Genomic DNA, 7,302 nt, shown 5'->3' on the forward strand with positions numbered 1-7,302 from the left:
AGTATTAGAGTGGAATAATGAAGTGTTGGCAAGACGATTTCTCTTGGATACTTTAAAGAAGTTTTATTTTTTGAGAAATTTTGTCTCATGTCTTCATTCAGGATTAGTTTAAGGATAAGCTTTCTAATTTTGGATTTGTTTGTATTAAAAAGCTATTCAAGAAAGAAAAAAAAATCATCCCGAAATCAACTTCAACTAAAAAGAAACTCTTCCAATGCAGTATAACATTTGAGAACGGAAGAAGGAAAGAAAACACAAGATAAAAGGGACACACAGGAATCCACAGGCCCGCATATTGAATCGGCGGCAGCGCCTCCATCAACAAAATCATTTCATTCATGGACCCATCTTCTGCCTCCTTTCTCAATTATTCTAAATTTTTATTCCAATCCTAGAAAACTAGTAAAAGATTATTAGATAAATCTGTTATAATTAGATAAACTTTCCCCTTTTTTTAACCTTTTATTAAAAAAAATTCTGCAGAAGCCAAAGAAGTAAAAGTTAATGTATTTATTTTAAGATATTTGTAATTTAAAGTTAAAATAATGGTTACTCCGTATTTTATTACTCCATTAGCCTATTTTATCAATGTTTTAAGAATGTAATTTAATTTGTTTACATTATTAGAGTAAAAGAAATTTAGGAGATGTATTGGATAATGATTTTAAAGTAATTTAAAAGATTTTTTAATAATTGATGGCAACCAATTATATGATATTTTTAGTAGTCAATTAGAGTAGTTTTAGTAATAATTGAAGCTCAAAAGCAACCAAATATCTGAAAAAATGAAGTTACAAGACCCAGAAGCAAGAAAAATGGAAAAAGCATCAAAGAAGGGCAAAAATGTAATAAGGCAGCGCAACCATCGTACCCACGATGAATCTCGGAGTGACTCGATGAGAAGGTGGTTTAATTGAAGAAAATCTGCAGAAAATCTTTTCCATCGTGGCACGATGGCTTGTCATCGTGGCACAATAATGATTTGAAGAATACGCAGAAAATCCTGAGAAGATCTTCCATCGCACCACGATAGGATTCATCGTGTCCACGATGAGGCGAAAATACACGCCATCGTGGCAACGATGAGTGCGATGGATCGTAGAAAAAGCTCAAACCCAGCTGAAAAACTATAAATAGAGTCTCCTTCCTCCACTATTATTCATTCAGAAATATTGAGACCTGTTCAATATTCACTATAAAGTTGGAAAACTCTAATGAGAAGGCAAGGAGGCCAAGGAACTCCAAGGCCAACAAGGTTCTTTTCTTTCTGCTTTTGTAATTTATTTTTCCTAGGTTAGGTGGAGTCGAGGAACTCTCTTACGAATGCTTTGTTTTGTAATTTATACAATTTGGGTATAATTCAATTACTTTCTTATTGCTTTATCGTCTGGTTTTATGTTTACACTTATTTTCATTTTTCAAAAGTTTATGTGATTCTCGAGGCATAAATCACTTTTCAAAGGGTAATATAATAAATTTAACTCATGTTTTGCATTAAATTAAGAAAATTAACTACACTTAACTAAATTTCTTAAACACCGCGTAAACAATTTTTTCCTTATATTTGTGTCCGGTAGGAGTACAAATTTTTTTCTCAAAGTGACTTAAAATTTGGAACGGGTAGAGTAGTATTTTACGGTACCAAACAAAGTAGAGTTATACTTCATCCGTCCTAAAATGAGTAAGTCATTTTGACTATATATATTATTCACACATCTTATTTTGACTCTATTTTTCTACTAATAAATAAAAATAAATATTAGCATATAAGATGTTGTTGGATTCATCTCGATGAGTATTTTCAAAATATCATATTTTTATAATTTTTACTATTATATAATTTGATGACAATTTTAGCAAGTGAACTAAATTCGTCGTTAAGTAATAAAATTTATAAGATTCGTATCCACAGGGATTGTTCTTATTTCAACGAAACAATTCAATGAATTTAGGATTAATTAATAAATTGCAAAGGGGGGTTTTTAGATTGATTTGTAGTAACAATGACAATAATTAAAATTGCAAGAAAGTTGAAAAGTGAACTTTTATGAGAGAAAGACGATTAGGAATTATTTTGAATCATCTCTTTGTCCCTATCTGGTACTCTAGGTTCTAGCCCTCAACAATGAAATTCTTATAATTACGACAATATAACAAAATAGACCGAGTCCAATTCCTTGGCTCATCGATCCCATTTATCTAATAAAGTACCCTAATTCCTTAGGCGAAACTAATATTATCAAAAGCTTTAACGAATGTTATATTAACAATCATGCCAATTAATTCTATATTCCTATAGCAATTACGATTGACAAACAATTAATCTAGTTCCAGTATAAACCCTAGGGTCAATAGTGATTTATAACTTAAAATCAATTCGAAAGTGATCAATTAACGAAAAGCAATAAACACAAAATTAACTGAATAATTATAAGTTTTCATTGAATAAACTAGAACACGTAGTTACATGGTTCAGATAGTTTCAAAGAGAATCATCTATAATTCCTAATCTAATGAGATTAGTTACTCATAATAATAATTGACATAACAAAAGAGTTAAGAAAATTATACATGAATAACCGATGAAGACCGCGACGACGAAACCCTTGAATTTTCTTCTCTTCACTGCCGCTGCCGCACGTATTTTTTTCTCCCCCAGAAGTTATGCGTGATTCTCCTCTGGTTTCTCCCAAGTCTGCGTTCCTTCCTGGTTTCTAGGTTAAAGAGAGCTGCTTTTTATATCCTCCAAAGAGGGATAAATCGTTCCACTAATGAAGGCATCCAGCCTGTAGCATTGTGACACATCATCAAAGAATAAAAAAACAAATTGCACGTGTCACTATGGCACACGTCATTATCATGTAATGAAATTCAAATCGCGCCACTATAGAACTTGTACAGTGCTGCGAAAAATACAAGAAGTGCAGGCTTAATTGAGCTTCAAAACTTGTATCTTTCTAAGTCTTTTTTTTTTCTCCTTTAGTCTTTAGGCTTCAAACTCTTTTACATGTTAATTTCTTCCTAAATTCTTCTCTTTGACTATGCAATTCTACTAAAAACTAATTAAAATACTTAAAATAATAATAAAAAATACTCAAATGATCGAATGTCATCACAACCCCAAACTTAAACTGTTACTTGTCCTCAAGTGACATGCCTGTCAAAACAAAACTGTCAGGGAATTAACAAATTAATTTGAATGATAAAAATCTCATAAACCTTTTTCTCTTCATCCGGCAATAGAACCACCGGTGTTAACTTCAGTGATCATGCTCAATAAACACTTTGGCTTCCAAGACTTGAATCAAATTTGGTCCGATGACCGTTCCACACAATGTACAAAGTTCAAACTTATCTCTCACTCACTAATTCACTCAATTTTTGACAGGGTATTCACTCCATCAACATGCAAATGCTATTTTACCATAAGCTTGAAAAAATTCTAAATGTCAATCAAAGTAAATACATCACACACATTTTTGAGGTCTTGAGGGTTATAACTTGGCTTGGGTAACTGGTGGGATAATTTTAGGAAAAGTAGGCTAAATTGGAGTTAGGTATCCACTACTATTCCTTGTTGAAGCATTACCATTACCAGGGCTAAATTCATTGTTAATAAGGTACCTAGAGAACTTATCTTTCATTTTTTTTTTTCTTTTTTTTTTTTGAAGATGCCACTATTTTTCATGATTAATGGCTCTTTATTTTTTTGAAGAAAACTCAATTATTTTTGTGAGTCTCTTGTTATTATCTTTTTTTTTTCTCTTTTTTTTTTTTTTTTTTCAAGTTCTCTAGTACCCCTACCCCAAACTTAAGATGTTGCTAATTCCAGAAGCAACCCCAAACTTAAAATGATGCCATGACAAGAAAATTTATAGCTTCGACCTAACTCCAAGGAGGGCAAACAGATAAAAAATTTCAGGTCTAAAAGGCTTATAATTTGGTATGTCACCGAAAGAAAAGGGGAATTTTTTTTTTTTTTTTAGGCTCAAATTGGTTTAGCAACGGATAAATAATAAACAGGGTAGCTTGAAAAGGCTCAGAGTACCAAACAAATATGCCTCTATGTGTGTAAATGCAAAACCAATCAACAGTAGAGAATAGTCGCAAGTTCTAGAAAATATACAAAGCATGGATACACTCATAAGCTGTGAAAGAAAAGGGTATACCATGGAATTTATTTGGCTCAATATGCTCACCAGCTGAGGTATCTGAAGATTGAACTAGTACACTGTGCAAAACTCCATCTTTCCAATTCGTCTCTTTGTCTCTTGAACCATTGCACTTCATGAGCAGTCACACGTCTGTTATTCTTTTATGTGCAAGTCTAAGAGATTTTCATCATGCAAATTCAGGTATTAACACACTGACAATTCTGAAAAGACATAAAAACATTAAACTTGATAATAAAAAAGACAACAGAACGATGAAACACAAGGGATTGTCAGCAAATGACATCATTGATAGTCTCTCTTTTTTTTTGTTTTCTTTTTCTTTCTTTTTTTTTGTTTTTTTTTTTCTTCTAAAAATAAAGACTGAAATAAAGCATACCGGATGGGTTGCCTCCCATCAAGCGCTTCTTTACCGTCACTAGCTTGACTCATGCTGACCTTAAAGGTCATTCAGTACCAATGAGACCCTCTCAGTAGGAATCTCGCCTCCGTTGTAGAGCTTAATTCTTTGGCCATTTACTTTAAATGTCCTCTTCGATAATGGCTCTTCTAATTCTACCGCTCCATGAGAAAAAACTTCTTTGATCATATATGGTCCTGACCATTTAGATTTGAGTTTACCGGGAAAGAGTTTCAATTTCGAATTAAATAACAATACACTTTGTCCCGGGTAAAACTCTTTTCTAACCAATTTTTTATCATGATACCTCTTGGTCCTCTCCTTGTAAATGACTGCATTTTCATAAGCTTGCAGCCTCATCTCTTCCAACTCGTTCAACTTCAGCAACCTCTTCCTACCTGCCGCTTTTTCATCAAAATTTAGAAATTTTACCGCCCAATAGGCCTTGTGTTCTAACTCCACCGGTAAATGACATGCTTTTCCATACACCAACTGATATGGTGACAACCCAAGATGAGTCTTGAATGCAGTCCTATACGCCCAAAGCGCATCATCTAACTTCTTTGCCCAATCTTTCCTTGAGTTAGCAACAGTCTTCTCAAGGATTTGTTTCAACTGCCTGTTGGATACTTCAACTTGTCCACATGTTTGTGGATGATAGGGGGTAGCAACTTTGTGTTTGACATTGTATTTAGCTAGCACACTTTCCAAGTATTTGTTGCAAAAATGCTTCCCCCCATCACTGATCAAAATTCTGGGTACTCCGAACCTAGCAAAAACATTCTTTTTCAAGAAGTTAACAACAGTATGAGCATCATTAGCAACACAAGTAGTTGCTTCAACCCACTTGGTGACATAATCAACACAAACAAGAATGTAAAGGTTAGAATAAGATGAGGGAAAAGGACCCATGAAGTCAATACCCCAACAATCGAAAGGTTCGATCTCTAAAATTCCATTTTGGGGCATCTCATTCCTCATGGCAATACTACCTGTTCGTTGGCATTTATCACAATTTTTTACAAATTCAACACAATCCTTAAACATGGTAGGCCACCAAAACCCGCATTGAAGAATTTTTGCTGCAGTTCTTTCTCCGCCGTGGTGGCCTCCGTAAGCTGAACTATGACAATGCCACATGATACTTTTTGCTTCCCCACCTGCAACACATCGTCTTATCAAACCGTCAGGACCTACCTTAAATAAATATGGATCATCCCAAAGATAAAATTTAGCGTCATTGAAAAATTTCTTTCTCTGCTGCCAACTATAATCATCTGGAACTAAATTTCCGGCTTTAAAATTTGCCATGTCTGCGAACCATGGTCTTTCAGTCACTGTTAATAGCTGCTCATCTGGGAACTCGGCTACTATACTTTTCTCCTTTTTCGTTATTTCGGGGTTTGCCAACCTTGAGAGGTGGTCAGCTACCACATTCTCAACCCCTTTCTTGTCCTTGATCTCAATATCAAATTCTTGCAACAACAATATCCATCTAAGTAACCGGGGTTTAGAATCCCCCTTTGTGAGTAGAAACTTCAATGCTGCATGATCTGTAAAAATAATAACCTTCGAACCAATTAAATAAGAGCGAAACTTTTCCAAAGCAAATATTACAGCAAGCAATTCCTTTTCAGTTGTGGAGTAATTCACTTGGTTTTCATTAAGGACTTTGCTCGCGTAATATATAGCATGAAAAAATTTTGCGTGTCGTTGGCCAAGCACTGCTCCAACCGCGTAATCACTGGCATCACACATAAGTTCAAAAGGTAATTCCCAATTAGGGGCTGTGATTACGGGCGCGGTGACCAACTTATTTTTAATAATGGAAAAAGAATTCAAGCATTCATCATCAAATTTAAAATCATTCTCTTTCACCAGGAGATTGCACAAAGGTCTAGCAATTTTTGAGAAGTCCTTTATGAAACGTCGATAGAAACCGGCGTGCCCTAAAAAACTCCTCACTCCTTTCACATTAATCGGAGGTGGTAATTTTTCTATAACTTCAATTTTTGCTTTATCCACTTCTATGCCTTTTGAAGAGATTTTGTGTCCTAACACTATTCCTTCGGTAACCATAAAATGACACTTTTCCCAATTTAAAACTAAATTAGTGTCGACACATCTCTTCAAAACAACATCTAAGTGGGCAAGACAAATATCAAAGCTTTTACCAAACACAGAAAAGTCATCCATAAAAATCTCAATGGAATTTTCAATCATATCAGAAAAGATAGAAAACATGCACCTTTGAAAAGTAGCGGGAGCATTGCATAAGCCGAAAGGCATTCTCCGGTAAGCAAATACTCCGTATGGACATGTGAAAGCCGTTTTCTCTTGATCTGCCGGGTCTACAGCTATTTGATTGTAGCCAGAGTAGCCGTCTAAGAAGCAATAAAAGGCTTGACCAGCCAGCCTCTCTAACATTTGATCCATATAAGGTAAAGGAAAGTGATCCTTCCTTGTTGCTTGATTCAACCTCCTGTAGTCTATGCACATGCGCCACCCAGTAACTGTACGAGTTGGAATCAACTCGTTCTTTTCATTCCTGATGACTGTCATTCCTCCCTTTTTAGGGACTACATGTACCGGACTTACCCATGAACTGTCTGATATGGGATAGATCATCCCTGCTTCAAGCAACTTTGTAACCTCTTTCTTCACAACATCTTTCATGGTTGGATTCAGTCGCCGTTGTGGTTGGACGACAGGTTTAAATTCCTCTTCTAA

This window comes from Trifolium pratense, linkage group LG7 (genome assembly GCF_020283565.1).
Source record: "Trifolium pratense cultivar HEN17-A07 linkage group LG7, ARS_RC_1.1, whole genome shotgun sequence".
Taxonomy (NCBI): Eukaryota; Viridiplantae; Streptophyta; class Magnoliopsida; order Fabales; family Fabaceae; genus Trifolium; species Trifolium pratense.